At 32.1% G+C, this 15,777-nt stretch overlaps 1 non-coding gene across 1 annotated transcript; it reads right to left on the reverse strand.

Moving 5' to 3' along the window:
- Nucleotides 1-3,117: 3,117 nt before the first annotated feature.
- Nucleotides 3,118-3,243, reverse strand: LOC126016669 (small nucleolar RNA SNORA51). The gene has a single exon (XR_007498453.1). It is a non-coding gene; the product is annotated as a small nucleolar RNA SNORA51 (small nucleolar RNA).
- Between the last annotated feature and the right edge of the window lie 12,534 nt (nucleotides 3,244-15,777).

The following is a 15,777-nucleotide window of genomic DNA, read 5'->3' on the forward strand; positions in this document are numbered from 1 at the left end:
CAAGGAGTTCCTGACTGAAAATACTACAATGAAATTCTACATATATGTTTAGTGAGGATAAATCGATTTGAATTCCATTTCTCTGTTATTTATTTATTTATTCATTCTTTTCTTTTCTTTTTTAAGTAAAAATGCTGTGGCTAGAACCATTCTGCAAACAATCAAATGACAAGCCACAATTCCCTGGAGCCATAGACTGAACTATTCAAATTCAATTCCTATGTATAAACAAGGACTCTAAAGCAGATCAGTATTTACAAAGAGGTGAATTTTGCTTACTGCATTGCATGCAAGATGCTTTATTCAATTAGTATTTCTCTATGGATCTTCAAAAATATTTTCCAGTGATATTCCTCTAAGAAGTATGTTAGAAATGTAATAGAAACAGTAAGACTTATTCTACCTCATTTGCCTCTAGGACAGACAAAATATATGTAAATGCTCATAATTTTTTGATTATGCAAATTATAGTTTTTATTCCATCTCTCCCTTTTTGATAATGAATTCTGTCTGAAAAAAAACTTTGCATAAACTTGATGTTTGAAATGCAAAGTTACAATAAATTATATGATCTTAGTGTACTATTTATTTTCTGTAACATTTAAGTGGTTATATAAAACATTATATAAACTAATATATAATACACTGATACATTTTATAAAGCTAGTTAAAATATATGGCTACCTTAGATAATCAAATTAATTTTTACATATTAGTTTTAGTACTCCCTTTGGTTTTGGTGTTTTATAGAGGGCATACCAGGCAATGCTCAAGAGTTACTAAGGATTTACGTCTGACAGCTCAGAATGAATGAATTCTGATAAATGAATTGCTGATTAATAAATTTGGTTTAGCCATTTGTAAGGTAAGAGCCCTATTCACTGTAATATATATTCAGCCCTTTAGTAGTCCCTTTTTTTTTCAAATAAAATTACCACATAACTTTTATATCTATAATATACTTATTTCTCCCCAAGGTGATGGAATAATGACTTTGACAGTGATAAATGTAGTTGGAATTAGTACTCTTATATACATGAAAATTTACAAATGTCTGAATTTTAGAAAAACACACAAGTTGAACTGCTGGGAATCTGATCTTGAACTCACATTCCCTAAAACTGTTTGAAATAAGTTTGTTATTTGTTATGCTTCTGGCTCATTGTATTTTACTATAGCAGTTCAAATGGACAAATATAGATGAGCTGTAGCTGTGGTATAGTTAATAGAGTTAAGCTTAGGGTTTAATTGTTTTTTCATGTCAGATACAAGTTTGGAGACTGCTTAAAATAATGAGCTCTTTCATTTTCCCAATGATTATATTGGATTTTGACTTAATGTGAACTTTTCTAATTGTATAACCTGTCCACATGAAGATAGAGAAGAGAGATGTTGGCAACATGAAGCACTGGCCACAGTCAAAGCCAAAGTGTGTAGAAATCATCTCTCTGCACACATATTACATGAATTTTCTTTCAACATATTGGGTTGCCATGTTGTCTAATTTGCATAGTGTTGAAAGTATCTTATTTATCTTATTTAAAAAAAAACACTGCCTAAGTCACTGGGAATCTGCCATATTGAAAAAAAAAGAAGCAAAATATAAAATACAACTAAACTCTTAGAATACCAATTACATTTCAAGTATTTTATAAATCATAAAGACACACATTTATGCTTTCCTGCAGTAATGATTAACATACACATTCATAATTTTCTGCTATAATCATTATGATATTCCTATACTGACCTGAAATTATTGAGAACCTTTAACACTTTGCTATATACCTAAGCATAAAGAAATCTTCATGCAAGTAAAAATGCAATAGTAAAAATTTAATTAGTCAGTTTGTTATGATTCCTTCTCACATGCACATGTACACTGGAGACTCTAAATTGTATACATGATGATGATAATAAGGCTAATTTTTTTGCTTAGAAATTTATAATGTACATTTTCCACATTTATATCCTTAAAAGTTTCTGAAATAAAATGAAAGATTTTGTAATTTAGCTGCAGAACAATATGTGGAATTTTCATACTCATATTTAAATATATTCAAACACAAAATAAATTGGAGATAATTATTAATCAAATTATGGAGATCTAAATGCTTATTTTGTGTGACGATAAAACATTATACTTGTATTAATGAAAATCATAGAGAAAATAAAAAGACCATATTTTGAGGGTGGAAGGGGTTTTTAGCCATATCTGAATCTTTGCAGCATTTACTCCTATAAATTTTAAATACCCAGTGGTAATTCCTGGTGGTGGAATTGTCACACTTCTCTGCTCAAAAGGTTCAAAAAAAAAGAGAAAAAAAGATATAGAAAACTTATTTTGACTCTGATTCTGCATACACTTTATGTACAACATTTTTGTAGAGGTAGCAAAATTTTATTTCTAGTAATCTAAAGTTTTTATTTAATCTTGAGTTTTTATAACTTTACAAAAGCAGTAAGTAAAAAATTATAAGCACATATAGCATAAATACACACATGAAGCATATCTAAAGCATATATATCAAACACGATGTCAACCTAAAATTCAAGTTTATGTAGCTTCTTTAACAAAGAAACTTGTAAATTTACAGAAAATTAATGGATAAAAACAATCCGTTTTTAGTTTTTTGAAGGCAGAAAACTGAGCAGGTAAATTTTATGAAGGGAAACTGAGAGGAAGATTTATGTTTCCTCTGTTGCCACCTCTAGAGTTTCATGAGTGAAAGGAAACAGACAAAGATGGAGATGCTCAGAGTTTATGATTCTTTATTACTTCCAGACTGAAAAGACTTCTAGATGAAGTTTATATATTTTATTAGTCCTTATTTTAGAATTTTAGTTGAATCACCAAGAAACACAAAATTACAAAGTTGTTCTTATTTTCAGTCATAAATGTTCCTATACTCACCTTTCATATTTTCCAGTAACAATTTCGCCAGTGATATTCCCTCCCTCAGCTTACTTCTATGGCAGGTATTTTGTTCTCTCTTCTCTGTCTGTCTCTCTGTCTCTGTCTCTTTCTCTCTGTCTCTATCTCTTTCGCTCTCATTGTTCTACAGCCTGGGTAAGGATACTGTTACTGAAGGGGTATAATGCATATCAGCATCTTTTTTTTGTCCCCCAATTAACAATACAGACCACGCAAAGGGCCTGTGTTGAGGTGTATATGGGGTGCATTTACTGTACCTCCTCTTTCTATTCAATCAGTGTAAAGAACACAGCTTGTGGTAAGAATTTATATATATATATAACCTTCACCAGTGCAACATTACTATGACCAATAAATCAAGTGTCCGTTCTCTCCACCCCACACCGGCCTGTACTCTAGACAGGCTTTCTACTTCTCTCATTCAGTCACATTTTGCTATGATATTTCTCAGTGTAATTACTTCTGTGACTGCACTAAATGATCCCTGTGGTGAGCTTCATGTAGAAGCTGGACCCCCCCCCAGACCTCCTCTTTTTTGTCTTTGAGAATCATTACACAAATGTTTTTTATTTTTCTCAAAACCCATAGATGAGTGAGACCATTCTGTGTTTATCTCTCTCCCTCTGACTTATTTCACTCAGCATAATAGATTCCATATACATCCATGTATAGGAAAATTTCATGACTTCATCTCTTCTGATGGCTGCATAATATTCCATTGTGTATATTTACCATAGTTTCTTTAACCATTCATCTATTGAGGGGCATCTAGGCTGTTTCCAGAGTCTGGCTATTGTAAATTGTGCTGCTATGAATATATGTGTGAGAAAGGGATTTTTGTATTGTATTTTTGTGTTCCTAAGATATACCTCTAGGAGTGGTATAGCTGGATCATATAGGAGCTCAACTTCCAGCTTTTAGAGAAATCTCCATATAGCTTTCCACAAAGTGGACCAAACGGTCCCACCAGCAGTGAATAAGAACTCCTTTCTCTCCACATCCCCACCAGCACTGCTTGTTCTCATTCTTTGTAATGTGCGCCAATCTCTGTGGTGTAAGATGGTACCTCATAGTTGTTTTGATGTGCATCTCCCTGATGATTAGTGATGTGGAGCGTTTTTTCATGTGCCTTTTAGTTATTTGTATTTCTGTTTTGTCAAAGTGTCTGTTCATTTCTTCTCCCCATTTTGATGAAGTTCGATATTTATTTTCTTGTAAAGTTCTGTCAGTGCCTTGTAAATTTTGGATATTAACCCCTTATCTGATGGGTACTAGGTAAATAGTTTCACATAGACTCAAATACCTTGGAGTCTATTTGACTAAAGATGTGAAGGACCTATACAAAGAAAACTATAAAACCATGCTACAAAAAATAAGAGAAGACACACAGAAATGGAAATCCATACCCTGTTCTTGGATTAGCAGGATTAATATAATTAAAATGACAATACTCCCCAAAGCTTTGTACAGATTTAATGCAATCCCTCTAAAGATACCCATGACATTTTTCAAAGAAGTGGGTCAAACACTTCTGAAATTCATTAGGAACAATAAAAACAACAAATAGCTAAAGCAATACTTGGAAAAAGGAATATGGGAGGTATTACTTACCCTAAGTTTAAGCTGTATTACAAAGCAATAGTTATTAAAACAACACAGCATTGGAAAAAAGACAGACTCTCATATCAGTGGAACAGGCTTGAGTACTCAGAGAATGTTCCCCAAATATACCATCACCTAATTTTTGATAAAGGTGCAAAAAATCCTAAATGGAACAGGGAAGGCCTCTTCAATAAGTGGTGTTGGCACAACTGGCTAGCCACTTGTTAAAATGCGAACTTAGACCTTCAGTTAACATTATGTACAAAGGTAAAATCCAAATGGATTAAAGACCTAGATATTAGACCTGAAACCATAAAGTATATAGAACATCACCTAGGTATAACACTCCATGACATTGAGACTAAAGGACTAAAGGTATCTTTAAAGAGGAAACCGTACTCTCCAAACAAGTGAAAGCAGAAATAAATAAATGGGGCTATATTAAGCTGAGAAGCTTCTGCACCTCAAAGGAAATAGTGTCCAGAATATAAGAGCCACTCACTGAGTGGGAGAAATCATATCACCATCTTTACCACTTTTCAGTATACAGTTCTTGCCTAGTGTGATTATTTCCATATATATGATAGTGATCTTTTCTTTATTCCAACTACACTCTTCATACCCCACCATTTGTGACAAACTATCGACTAAGAACCAGTCTACTTGGCCCTCAATATTTTGGCCTAACATATTTTTGTTTTCTTTATTTTCATAAGCTATCTCTAACTTCTCCTTCCACCTATCTATTCTACCATGAGCTCTGCACCCTGCTGGGTATATCTAGTCACAATAATTTTCACTTCTTTGAATCTGTTCCCAAATGTACTCCAGTTACAAAGCTATCCTTCACTTATACTTTCTTCAAATTAAATTCTATTGACTGAGAGAACTCTTTTGATTATTTTTGAAAAGAAATAATATTTAAATTTTATTTTCTATATAACGTTCTCTGTGCATTGTATGCTTATATATTTTTTCTCTCTGTTTTTATGTTATCCAGCAATCTTTTTAGGGTAAAGAATCATAGCTAGAAGTATTAAAGTAGGATCTTTCTCCCTGGTACTGTGCTCAATGATGGTACTCACGTGACATAATTCAGTATTCAAAATTGAATTTGGATTTATCAAATGCAGTATAAACTATAGCCCATGTAGTATGTATTCTATGCTAATTATTCTATTTTTTAATTGTGGGGTTTAATTGTCAATTATACAAAATATAAATATTTATATATTCAATTGTTATAAATAGTAAATTTAAACAAAAATTTTTTTCACTGCTCTTTGTTTTCATAAAAAATAAATAGATGTTAACAATGCATATTTTCTATTTTGATAAATATATACAGAAAGATTAACTTTTTAAGCCATATGTATATATATGTATATATTTTAAACTCAATAATATTTTCTATGCTGTAGCTATAATCAATTAATATGTATATATTATGTATGTATATATTTTAAACTCAATAATATATACATATATGTAATATGTATATATGTATATACTTTAAACTCAATAATATTTTCTATGCTGTAGCTATAATCACTTAATAAATAATATCTATTTATTATAACTGAAATATATCATCTTTAGTTATTTAATTTGGTATTAATCCAATAATTAAGGCTTTAAACTTAGGATTGGATAAGTAATAATCTGCAATTAATATATTCTAGATGATTTTGAGATAAGAATTCTTTTAATATAAATATTAAGTCTCTCCCTAGCCTGGAAGTCCATTCATTCATACATTTGAAAATCTGAGAACTCCATTCTTCTCTTCTACATTGCTTTTATCCATTCCTAGATTAGGAATTGCCATGTCTCACATGTATTATACTCTAAATTTAAACAATAATGATTTTGTGAAAATATAAATAAATATATTTCATATCATGAGCAGGTATCATCTGTCACTTCTATTTCTCAGGCATCATGTAGCCTAAATCACCAGTTAACTGACAATTTTAAGGAAATTCTCAAGTAAAACTGCATGGTAAGTAAAATAACCTGAATTGAATAAGTATTATTAGTAGCTTACTGGTATAAATGTAAAAACTCATTTCTAAGGTCACTAGATTTCTAAATCTTTCAAAAAACTCTAATAACAATGGCAAAGCCAAGGATTTCAACTGAAGTTACTGATAGGGACAGAAACCCAAACCAGACTCCGAGCACTTCAAAATACTTGAACCTACATTCATTGTACTTCCAACAGAAGTTTAACAAGCATTCCCCAGTTAAATAAAGCAATTATAAGATGAGATGTTAAACTAAATCAAAGAAACATTTTTTAGACAATAAGAGGTTCCACACGAACAGAATTAAAAGAGCTAAAGAATATACTAGCAATCTATCAAAACAAAATTTTACAAGAGGAGATGTGTATAAATTTAAAAAAAATCAAGCCAACATTGATAAGTAAGTCAAACTGAAAAAAATAAGAATTGCAAGAAAATGTAGTGTATTTAATGAACAAAGACAAGAAGAAAAGGTCCAATTATATAATAACAGAAAGTGAAGAAATAAGGAAAAGAGTGATAAAGAACGATGTGGGGGGTGGAGAGATAATAGCTGAGAACTTATTTATCTCTCTGTTTGGTTTTGCCATATTGACTACTATGTGCCAAGAAAAATGAAGTTAGCACAATGCTAAGGCACATAGTAATCAAAGTGGCAAAACCAAACAAAGAAATAACTTCTCAAAGCAACAAGAGAAAAAAAAATTAAATAAATGGGAAACAACATAAAAATACAACAGGCCTCCTATATAAATAATTTAAGCAAGAAAAGAGTTAAATTACATACTCAACTTACTAAATGAGAGAAATTTTCATCTAGTATCAACAATCCTTGAGAGCTCCCATTAAAATTGGGGAGAGGGACTAAGAAATAAGAAAAGTAACAGATAAGAAAATAAAAAGCTTGGATAATGAAATCATATGCAAGTTGACTGAAAGAATCATTAAGAATATATCCAATAGTATAAGTCCTGGCCCAGATTGGTTGACAACTGAGTAAGACTCATTGCTGTTAACCTATAAGTTCTTCCAAATTACCAAAGAAACCGAATTCTTCATTACACCTTTTAGAAACTTACATTACACTGATATTCAAAGGTGACAGATATTACAGATTCTTTTTTCAGAAAAGTGTCCTTGATGAACAAAGATACAAAACATTCTATAAATGCTTAACAAATAAAATCCAACAGCATATCAAAAAATGCATTATAATCATATATGATTTATCCCAGCGATGCAAGTATCATTTAATATATTCATATTGATTAATAGCTTATGCAAATCAATTAACATAATTCACATAAGGAAAATAAAAGATAAAAAACAGTATGATCTCCTTATTTCTTTTAAAGTTAGCTTTTGACAATATCCTATACAAATTCATGATTAAAGCCTGTAATAAAATGGAGTTGGAAAAACCATATTCAAATAGCTTTCTTTTATAAAAAAAAAATCTAAGGGCTGGAGTGGTGACACAAGCAGTAAGGCATCTGCCTTGCCTGTGCTAGCCTAGGGCAGACTGCAGTTTGATTCCCCCTGGCATCCCATATGGTCCCCAAGCCAGGAGGGATTTCTGAGTAAATAGCCAGGAGTAACCCTTGAGCATCACTGGGTGTGTTCCAAAAAATCAAATCAAAAAGACAAAAAAATCTACATAACCAATTTTATTATTATGAGGAAAAATTGAAATCAACTCTACTGAGAATAATTACAAAACAAGGATGTATTATATTAGAAATAGGGCCAGAACGGTGGCACAAATGGTAAAGCGTCTTCCTTGCCTGTTCTAGCATAGAAAGGACTGTAATTCAATCCCCCAGTTTCTCATATGGTCCCAAGCTAGGAGTTATTTCTGAGCATTTAGTCAAAACTAACCCCTGAACATCACTGGGTGGGACATAAAAAAAACAAAAAAGAAGTACTAGAAATAACAATCACGTGGACATTAATTGGAAGTTGGAAGTCAAATTACCTCTTTTTAAATGATATAATAAAGTAGATTAAAAAACCCTAAAAAAGTCAAAAAAAAAAAAACAATTCCAAGAAACCAATATAATCAAGTTTTTGACTGAAAAGTTTTTGACTACAAAAGTTGGTTGCATTTCTATAATCATAGTAAGATCAAAGAATCCATCCAATTTAAAATAGTGTCTCTAACCCATCAAGTATGTATGAGTCAATTTAACAAAAGAGTTGAGAAACCTATACAATAAGCACTTCGAATACTTATGAAAGAAATTGAAGAAGACTATAGGAAATTAAAGAAAAAAGTCTGCTCATGGATTTGAAGAATCAGTATTATCAAAATATCCATCTTATCTAAACTACAGATAGATTAAATTGAATCCATATACAAATTCATACTACATTTTTTCAAGAACATAGGTAAGTCTATTATAGTTATTTATAAAATTTTAAAAGTCCTCTGATAGCTAATACTGAAAAACAAGTTATGGGGGTCATCTTATTACCAAACATAAAGCTATAATATAAAGACACAGCAATCAGAGCAAACATAGGCTAATGGATCAGGATAAAATATTTATGAAAAAATATCCTGTATAGGTCTGGCTAATTTTTCAGAATAAAACTGTAAACATGAAGTAAAAATGACAGCCTCTTTAAAATATTTCTTGAGAGATCTGAATATCTATTTATAAAATAAAATAAAACTGAATACATAACTCACACTTTTCACCAAAGTCTAATCAAAGTATATCAACGACCTTGAGATCAAACTTTCATCTATAAAGTTGATGAGAAAATTTTAGTCATATCTCTCTAAATCTAGACCTCAAAATAGTCTGTGATAATATAATACCATTGGCAAAGGCTATAAAATTAAAACTAAACAAATGGGATTACATCAATCTAAAACATGTTTCTGTATAAATAAAGAATCATGATCATCCACTAAAAGGGAATTGAGTTAGGCAAAATATTTTCATTCAAAATATTATATATAAAGTATTTAAATTCAGGGCATATATTATACTCACAAAGATCAGTCATACTAAAGTCTTAAAAACCCTCATTAAAAATGAGGAGATATAATGAATAGATACTTCCTTGAGTAACACAAATGGATGACCAACAAATACATGAAAATATGTTAATCATCACTTATTATTCAGAAAGTTAAACCAGACAATAATGAGATATCTTTTTAGACCAGTGAGAATAGTGCAAGTTCAAAAGTCTTGGAACAATCTGTTTTGTCAGGGATGTGGTAAAAATAGAACTCTCATCTTCTGCTATTGGGTATTGGATCTGATTAAACCCTTTGGAAAAGATTATGGAAGCTTCTCAGTTAACTCAGAATTGATTGACTGTATGGAGTGGAAATTCCACTTTACTTATACATTCCTAGTACAGAAAAACATTCATTCAAATGGATACATGCGCAGTATTGGGCTTCAGCCATGACTAAGATCAAGCATTCCAGGATGTTCATCAAAGAGAAATGATGTAAAAGCCATGATTTTAAGAGACAGCCTACTTGAAATGATATTCAGCCTAGCACACATAACTAGTTAGACCTGATTATGCCCAATATAGTCAATACAATTAGAACAAATTGCTGACATATATCCTTTTTATGCTAGTATCTGGCTTCCTTTTTGCAGCAGGCATCTGTCTTTGTCCTTTTCTTTTAGCTTTCTTTCCCCATTAATTTTTGGCCCTTGTGATTACCTACCTTGAGTAACTGTCACATGGAGCTACTTACATAGTCCATGAAAATAGAATAGATTATAACAAACAGAAGTAGCCCAAATAAATTTACTATTGACTATAAGTCAGTAGTATATCTAGTTTTTTCCTGCTCTGCACTCCAAGAACCCAGTATTACTGTATACCAGGAATACATACCATTATTCAATGCAGAATTCAGTACAATAGGTAAGATATGTAATTAGTCTAGATGTCCACTGACACATAAGTGGATCATAAAGATATGATATATTTACACAATATATTGCTACAATGCTGCAAGTACTGATAAAATAATTTGACTCACTGCAAATAAGCCAGAAAAGAAGGATAAACACTGAATATGATCACTTATATGTGGAATTTAGAAGAACTAAATGAAGGAATGCAATAATTTTTAGAGGGCATTTTAGATCACCCTTTTGCCAAGATCATAGCTGCTGAGGAATATAGAACTAAAGATACATACCACAAAGTCAACAACACTGAAATAAGGAAGCATAAATTTTAATCCTTAAAAGGTACTTGTGAAGATACCAGGCTATGTTAGAGAGTCAAGGAGGGAACCTGGGACACTTACTGGTAGAGTGATGTTAACATAAGTGGTGGGATAAGTGTTGTAACACTGGAGGTGGGTTAAGTCCTGTATGTCTAAAAATGAACCATGAATAACTTTGTGACTCACAGTTGTTTAAAAGCATTCTAAAAATACATTTTGGGGTCTTTTAGATAGCACAACAGTTAAGGAACTTTCCTTGAACAAAGTAGACCTTTATTATGGTTCTGTTTTATGTATCACATATGGTTTCCCTGAGCAAAACTAGGCATAACGTTATATCCAAAAACCATGTATAATCCATAAGCAACACTGAGTATTACCAAAATAAATGATAGATCTTTATATAGATATTTATATAAAATGTGTTATATATTATAAATATATCATGCTGTTAGCATGACAATATCAATATATAGCCTTAGACTCTTAACATTTTTAGAGATGAGGAACATAGCCAAGGCTGACTAAGAATAGATTGCCCTTTTTTAGTTAAATAATGAATTTTTATTTAAAGAACCTCTGTATACACAGCACTAATACCAATAGGAATTTGTAAATATTTGTGTTAAGTTTTCTCTAAAACTCCATTTATAAGACACTGAAAAAGTTTTTGAATGAAAAAGATTGTGTACAGTGCATTTTTTCTAATTACTGTTCATATTTAACTTCAGAACAAAGTCTAAATCCTGAAAACGTTTTTGAAAACAAAATGTTATTTTAACTACATTTTTATCAGTAGAATATAAAGATTAATTCCAAAATTTGTAATTGGTATTTTTTTTACTTTCATTCATTGGATTTTGTATTATTCTGATAAGAATTCCCTGAGCAAAGCTCCTGTCATCTGAGAGTACAAAAAATAATAAATTCGATATTATGAAATTTAGCACAGTAATTAGCAAGTAATAAGCAGAATTAACCCATACATCTCTTAGAAATAGATAAAAACAAGTTCTGCAAAATTATATCAGGCTTTAATATACATAAAGTAAATAATAGAAATGGGGACCACTATGCTTTGCCTACTACTGTATCTAAAACTCAACTCACCAAGCTATTATAGTCTAAAATTTCATCCTGATTTATGTGACATTAAGGGATGAGTAAGAGGTACAAACATATTGAGATACATTATAAAATTCAAAAGGACAACACTGAGACAAAATTCTGACTAGATATTTTATAAAGAAAGTTTTTTATCTAAGCTTTTATTTTTACTTATCTGTAGCAATTAATACATTGACAGTAATGATAGATGAATTGTCAAAAAGTTCTATAGTGCGCTGGAGCGTTAGCAAAGTGGGTAATTCATTTTCCTTGCATGAGGCTGATCCTGCCTGAACTGGGTTCAATCCCTAGCATTCAATATGGTTCCCCAAGCTTGCCAGATGTGATTTCTGTGTGCAGAAAAGGAGCAACCGCTGAGTGCCACTGGGTGTGACCCAAAAACTGAAACTAAAACAAAATTCAATGGTGATATTTGTTTATAAAAAATGAAAAAAATACAAAAAATCATGATAATTTCTCCCCTATACCTATAATATTTTAGATATAATAAATAGTTGCTGAATAGCAGATTAGGACACACCCTAACTGAACAAATATATCAGAGGTATATGCATATATGTTCTAATGTAGAAAAGTGAATAAAGAATAAGAAGATGCTATTACTAAAAGTGAAAAAAGATGACTTAGAAATTGAGTTTTCTTAATTGGCAATTGATATGACAGTTGTTATAAAATGGATTAACATTTTCTATTTTCCTTAATTGGATATAACACATCATGTATTTATACAAATTTTATGATATCTAAAAACAATTTGAATTCTTATTAACTATAGAATATACTATAATTATCTGTTTTAGGATCGTTTGCTTTGCAAGTGGCAGATCCTGGACAGACAGTGGTTCAAATTCCAAAGTCCCATATGGTCCCCATTCCTGCCAGAAGCGATTTCTGAGCAGAGTCAGAATTATCCCTTATGTTATGGGTGTGGCCCAAAATCCAACAACAAAAAAATACAATAAATTAAATCTTATTTTACATCCCCAAATTTATCAGTTTTGCTAAATATTATTATTATTTTTTAAAACTAAAGTAATGGAATCTATTATGCTGAGTGAAATAAGTCAGAGGGAGAGAGATAGATGCAGAATAGTCTCACTCATCTATGGGTTTTAAGAAAAATAAAAGACATTATTACAAAAATTTTCAGAGACAAAAAAGAGGAGGGCTGGTAGTTCCAACACACTATATGAAGCTCACAAAGAGTGGTGAGTGCAGTTAGAGAACTGTTATAACAATGTGAATTAATGAGGGAAGTAGAAGGCCTGTCTAGAGCACAGGTGGGATGGGGTGGGGAGGAGGGAGATTTGGGACATTGGTGATGGGGATGTTGCACTGGTGAAGGGGGTGTTCTTTACATGACTGAAACCCAACCACAATCATGTTTGTAATCAAGGTATTTAAATAAAGATATTCATTAAAAAAGAAACTAAAGTCATTGACCAAATATTTTTTTTTAAAGTTTTAATTATGAGAACAAAGATGCAAAGAAAGAGGACAAGGTAAAGTTACAGTGGAAGGACAATCACCCATAAACAGAATTCTCAGTAGTCCCATTGCTGATATCTTAACTTTGAACTTTCAGCCAAAGAACATTAAGAAAAATAAAACAGAGCCCATGTACAATTACTTTGTTCCTCAAGTCCCCAGATTGTAATACATAATATTTCTTAGCGGCACACAAAGCAATCTAAAGCCATAAAACTTATGTAACTCCTTAAACATTGAAGGCAAAGTACTTTTTTACATTTCCATGCACATGGATATTAGTTTAAGTTAGCCTCAAAAGTTTAAGTGGGTTGTTTTTCTTAAGGATTAGAGTCAAAGGAGCACAGTAAAAACGGTGTTAGAGTGGCAATAATTGTTTGCATAGCCCCACCAAAATATGAGGGACATGGAAAGGAAAAGCCTTGGCCTAAATACAAGGAGACCCTACCCCTGAAGTTTCCTGGCATAAGACCAACTCTAGGCTCCAGGCAAACTAGTTTGTCCAATCCAAGTCATTGTCTGTAGTGCTAATACACTTTTATTTTTCACACAGTCTCTGTTGTTAGCATCATGTTTCTGTATTAAAGATCCTGGAATCTGCATATCCTACATTGCAGTAAAGATGGTGCGCAGCATCCTCTCGTTTCACCTCACAATTAAAGGGCAATGTAGAGAGCCTTGTCCTGTAAGCTGGTCGTTGTTGTTGTCAAGTCTTCTTAGTGTTAAGAAAGTCTCTTTTGAGCAGGTCGATGTCAGGGCAGTGGTAGGGTCTTCCCTGGTAGAGGATTGCTTCCACGTGTTGTTATAAAAAACCTTAGATGTTTCGTAGATAGCTTCCCTGTTTCAGGGTTGAATGGAGGATGTGCGTTCTTCTGAGGCCTGTGCCAGGTCATTATATCAATGTTCAGGGTGTAAGTTCCATTGCACTACAAGATTTGTGTGTTCCAATCTCTATTAGATAAGAACATATTATTATGTATAGAATTTTCCCATTTTAATGTGCCTATGCAAACAAGGGACAATGCCATGTGGCGTTATGGGCGCATATGGGGGCCATAAGAACAAGTCCAACAATCCCGATGACATGGTTCAATCATAAGCATTAAACTGAGGGACTCTTTCATCCATTCACTTATTTTTTATCTAACCAATGTTTATCCTATTAGAAATATGGAAGTTTCTGCATTGTAGGGTTTATATTCTAATAAGAGAACAGTGGTATATACTAATACAACCATTAAACTAGATTGAAGGGATGTAAAAAGTAAAGAGACTATTGAATGCATAGAGTGTAACAGAGATAGCCAGGCATAAGTGTGTCATTTCTTATGGAAAGTTATATAAGTTGGGACAGGAAATATAAGATCAAAGAGAATAAACATCTTCAATAGTGTCAAATCTTGATGTGTTGAGGAGTAGAAGGTAGATTTGTTTTCTTGAACTCTTCCATCTAATTTGATGAGAAAGTACACATATGGTAAATATATTATTTCTGTATACAGATCTTTCTTTGGTGATTGGAGGTTGTGTCATTTTACAATTAGAACAGAAATCAGACTCTTTTATTTTTACTTCATTAAGGACACAAGCAATGTTACATTAAGTTTTTCTGTTCTATTCTGACCACTATTGATGCCAAGAGTAAAGTTGCATTTCACTTGAGGTCTATCTATTCTTTCCAAGCAAGTGTCTAAAATGGCTGATTTATGGAAGTCATTGATAAAGCCTCACATGGTCTATTGCTTATTGCTTTCTATATTTATTTGGACAAAATAGAAAAAAGGAATTGGACTATAATTTTGGTGCCCTGGGCTTGACTAAGTTATTTGGCTCTATTATAGAACCTAAGCCAATATGACTCTTATTTTTGTTGGAAATCATTCTCAGCCCCTAAGGCCTTGCAATACAGTATCAGTTTCCTAAGTATGCTGTAACAAGTTACCACAAATCTAGCAGCTAAAAAACAGCAGAAATCCATTTGCTCACTGTTCTGGAGTCCAGATGTCAGAAATTCAGCGTTTCCAAATTGCCTCTAGGAGCCCTCAGTAAGAATTCCTTGCCTAGGCTTCCACATTCCAATCACTGCCTTGGCATTTTGGGGTCTGAGTTTTAGCCCTTCTCTGTGTCTCCATCCTCATCTTGGTTTCTCTGTGTGAGTCTGCAAAACGTTTCCTTTACCTCTGTTTTATGAGCACATTTCTCATGACACTTAGAATTCACCTCAATAATCCAGGTTAAGCTTGTTCTCATAAAAATTTTAACCTAATTAAAACTTTTAGGAAGTTAAAAAATCACAGTTTTTAGAATTTGACCTAACTATGTTTTTTGGGGTCTTATTTCACCTACCAGAGGTAAAGACGAATAAAGGAAAAAAAAGCTTTTCA

This window comes from Suncus etruscus, chromosome 8 (genome assembly GCF_024139225.1).
Source record: "Suncus etruscus isolate mSunEtr1 chromosome 8, mSunEtr1.pri.cur, whole genome shotgun sequence".
Classification (NCBI taxonomy): domain Eukaryota; kingdom Metazoa; phylum Chordata; class Mammalia; order Eulipotyphla; family Soricidae; genus Suncus; species Suncus etruscus.